Source organism: Neophocaena asiaeorientalis, unplaced genomic scaffold (assembly GCF_003031525.2).
Source record: "Neophocaena asiaeorientalis asiaeorientalis breed wild unplaced genomic scaffold, Neophocaena_asiaeorientalis_V1.1 scaffold104, whole genome shotgun sequence".
NCBI classification, from domain to species: domain Eukaryota; kingdom Metazoa; phylum Chordata; class Mammalia; order Artiodactyla; family Phocoenidae; genus Neophocaena; species Neophocaena asiaeorientalis.
Window position 1 is genome coordinate 61,422 of NW_020175679.1, and position 4,198 is coordinate 65,619.

At 42.7% G+C, this 4,198-nt stretch overlaps 1 protein-coding gene across 1 annotated transcript in view; it reads right to left on the reverse strand.

Moving 5' to 3' along the window:
- Positions 1 to 4,198, reverse strand: part of IRX1 (iroquois homeobox 1) — a 9,088-nt gene that overhangs the window by 3,958 nt on the left and 932 nt on the right. The window lies entirely within an intron of this gene.

Here is a 4,198-nt window from a genome sequence, read left to right on the forward strand (position 1 = left end):
AAAAAAAAAAAAAAAAGTTAAAAAAAAAAATAGAGGTATGGAAAAACAATCTTAGACTGAAACTTCCCTCTCAATAATGATTATTCTCTGATTTAAGTTGCTCATAAAAATAATGAAATGCACAATTTCCCAAGTGATATTTTCCACACAATATGCTTTAGATGCCAAAAAGTTTGGATTTTATTTTATTTTTTTTAGTGGTAAAAAAACCAATAAATGAACTCAATGGTTTTATTTAATCTGAGGAAGAGAGAAAACAGATGAGGAAGAGCAGGTGTATGGCAGAAATTAATGAATTAATTTTCCTATTGGCCATCCAGGTGGAAATGCCCATCAGACACTTGAAAATGTCAGCCCGAACTGGAGATATGAATTTGGAAGTCACCAATTTTTTTCAATTACTATTGATTAACTCCAACTACATGTATTTAATATCAATTAAAAAATATTTATTGATCACCCCCTAGTGCCAAAATACTAGAGATACAGTAAACAAAGAAAAGTCATTCCTTCTTTCATGTTGCTTTCTGTTTGGTGGGAGTGTGACAAGGGAATAAACACCATGATAGGTGAAGCAAAAGGTGATATTAGAGCACAGATGAAGGACACCCAATCCACCTTTGGCAAACCAGGGTAAATAGAGGAGTTGATACCAAAGGGATAAGAGTGGGCTAGATGGAGAAAAGGTGAAGAATATTTCAGACCAAATAAAATACATATTGGATGACCTTAAAGTATCCTGGTCATACAAGGAGCTGATATAAATTTACCATTTCTAAAATGTGGGTGTCAATGGTGAGAGAAGAAAAGTATGAATTTTAAAAACAAGTGGTGAACAGCCATAGTGAAGGGGCTCATAAACCGTTTTACAGAGTTTGAACTTTTCCACAGAGCCATAGAAAACACTAAAAGGATTTAAACAAGAAAGAGATAACACGTTCAGTTTAGAAATATCACTCCAGTTGCAGAAAGTAACAAATAAATTGGAGGGAGCAAGATGGGAGGTAATACAGACAGCCTTGAAGGCTGTCGGATACTGGAGATGAGAACACAGTGCCCTGACTTTGGGTGATGGTGAATGAATGAAGAGAAGTGGACACGTTCAAAGATACCTAGGATTGTGTGATTGACAAGATGGGAAGGGATGGAAGGGAGGAAGGAGTGACAGACAGGGGACACAGATGAGGAAATGCATATGGTGGGGGAAGATATAAAATTCAGAATCAGACACATTCAGTTTGAGATACCTAAGGGATGGCAGAATGACCATGGCCAGAAAGCAGAATTTGAAGCTCAGGAGAGAGATCTGGTAAACAAATGAAGCCTTTGGGATGATTTTCCCTCATAATATATGCCTTAGACCCCAAGGACCTTGGATTCCTTCCTTTACTAGTGAAAAGCCAATAAATGACTTCAACAATGCTAGCTTATCACAACAAAGTGAACAAAGAAGCAGGAGCAGATAGAGGAAACTAAAATCATGGGAAGCTATGTGATGGCCCAGCAAGTATATATAGAGGCAAAAAAGAAGGGGATGAAGACAGAACCTTGAAAAACATCACTATTTAACAAATGGCCAAGGAAGAGACATCTGCAGAAGGGATTGAGAGGAGCAGGCAAAAGTTCTAAGAGGAAAACTTGACTGTGAGTTTCACTGGCAACTAAGCAAGGAAACCTTTTGAAGAAGAAAGGTATGGGCAACAACGTCAAATGGACAGGAGGTCAAAGGGGGAAGGGGAGGGTGGGACGAATTGGGAGACTAGGAATGACACACATACACTACCGTGCGTAAAACAGATAGCTAGCGGGAACCTGCTGTATAGCACAGGGAGCTCAGCTCGGTGCTCTGTGACGACCTAGATGGGTGGGATGGGGGGGCTGGGAAGGAGGTCCAAGAGGGAGGGGATATAGGTGTACATATAGCTGATTCCCTTTGCTGTACAGCAGAAACTAACACAACATTGTAAAGCAATTAAACTCCAATAAAAATAAATAATTTTTTTAAAGTGCACAGTGAATTTAATAACTAGGATGGCACTGATGGACTGGATAAGAATAGTTTCAGTGGAGTGGCAGAGGTAGACATGAGACTGCAGTAGACTGAGGCAAGAGGAGAATAAGAGGAACTGGAGGGAAAGGCGAAAGACTTTTATTAATTTATTTAAAGTATTTATTTATTTTGGCTGCACCAGGTCTTAGTTGGGGCATGCAGGTCCTTAGTTGCTGCATGCGTGCGGGAATTAGTTCCCCAACCAGGGATCGAACCAGGGCCCACTGCATTGGGAGCATGGAGTCTTACCCACTGGACCACCAGGGAATTCCCAGGAAAGGCCTTTTTATCTACAAAAAGAAGGTGAGAGAGTGGTAGTTGAAAGGGGCTGTGGGCTGAGATTAGAAAGATAATAGGGATGGAGATGGAAAGAGAGAGAGAGAGAGAGAGAGAGAGAAGAGTCCCCCAAACTGGGAAAGTGGGAGGCAGACGCTCCCGCCGGCTCCAGAATGGGAAGCCTAGTCCTAATGCACCACCCGGGTTGGAAGAGGGTGTCAGACCAGAAGCTGCCTCCAGAAACTGCCCTTCCACCAATCATGGAGATATTTTTGTCACTCAAGAAAAGTTGCAGAATCCTAGAATCTCTAGAAGACCACAGCGGGAGCCGTAGCCCCTAGGATTTCCCTAGGCCGCCCGCAGGGCCCCCAGCCCCACCGCCCAAAACAACTCCAGAAGCCCGGGTGTCCAAGTTTATCTCACACTCGCTAGAGGGGAAAACCTTTTAACCAGGCTGATAAAACAGTTTCTCCAAACCTAGAGAACCAAGAGCCCAGGCCCCCTCCCTTTGACCCTGAGGGGGTCAAACAAAATAAACCATCCTGAGTTTTCTGAGAGTCCAAATCCACCAGCAATTTAAAATGAAAGCACACTCCTTTTTAGCTCCCAAATTAACCTGCATAGAATGGCTCGCCCGCCCCGCACTTAAAGGTCTACAGTGGGTGACAGGTAATTTAAAATTTTAATCCTGGCCATCACCAACAACAATAACAAAAACACCGTTTGTTTTTTTTTAATACAAAGAGAGGGTTTATCCGGTAAAACATTAACGGGAGGGCCCTGAGCACCCACCGCGCAGAGCAGAACTGTTTCCTAGGCCTCTGCTCGGAGACTTTATCTCTCAAGTTTGACTTTGATCAGGAGCAAGCCAGCACAAACTGTTTGCAAGGCATTTAGAGGCCGTGATTTATTTGCAATCAATATTCTTTTTATCATCGGTAGTAAAACACAGCAAGTCAAATTATCCCATCAGGTTTTTTCGGTAAATAACATTTTATCTTTCTAACAACCTCATTAGGCCTCATTATTACCATAAATTGCCCAGACAGACATTCACTCACAATTTTATCTTTTGGACTTCCAAATCCCCAACCGTAAAGGCTTGGAAACCTAGACCTAGAATTTGGGTTTGGATTTAGGCTTCCTTTCCAGGAAGCATCAGGAGACCAGGAGGAAACACATGCGCACGTACATCTACCTTTGGGGGCGGGGTGGTTGGATTTGTATATAGTTTCCCCTCCGTAAAAGAGAAAAAAAGCAAGCATCTCCCTTCCCAACCTCACTACAATGGGAGCAGATCCTCGCCATAGAGGCCCCCCTCCCCTACAAACGCACGCGGGTTTCCCAACTGGCACACATCTGTATTCAAAATTTCTGTAAAAAAATTATAATCCTCCATGTAAAAAATGTCGAGTTGTTGTGTTAGCAGAGAGGGGAACCGGGACTCTGGAGAAAGTTGCAAAAAGCAGAAGATTTCTTTGACTAATTAGTTCGGTGGTCGAGGCCCGGAGACAAGGTTTCTCCGGCCAGATTTCGTTTTTGCCTAATCTTTGCAAAATGTACTTTGCACTTTTCTAATTATTTTCGTTGTAACTGTAAGGAAGACATTTCGGCCTCGTCTCTGCTGGGAATTCTTTTTGAAAGGATACCTTGTAAATCTCTCAACGCTTCCCCCTGCATCCCGGCCGCCAGAACAAAATGGGAGCTGATCTTTTTTGATAGCAACCGATCTGAAAGGCAGCTGGGGCCGCTTTCAGAGAAATAGGCTTTCTTTTCAAAACTACAAGAAAAGTTACAGGAAAACACACCGGCCGCTTTGCTCCTTTACTATTGTCGGGTATGTATTTCCTGTCTCTTCTTCAGGGAGTGGGG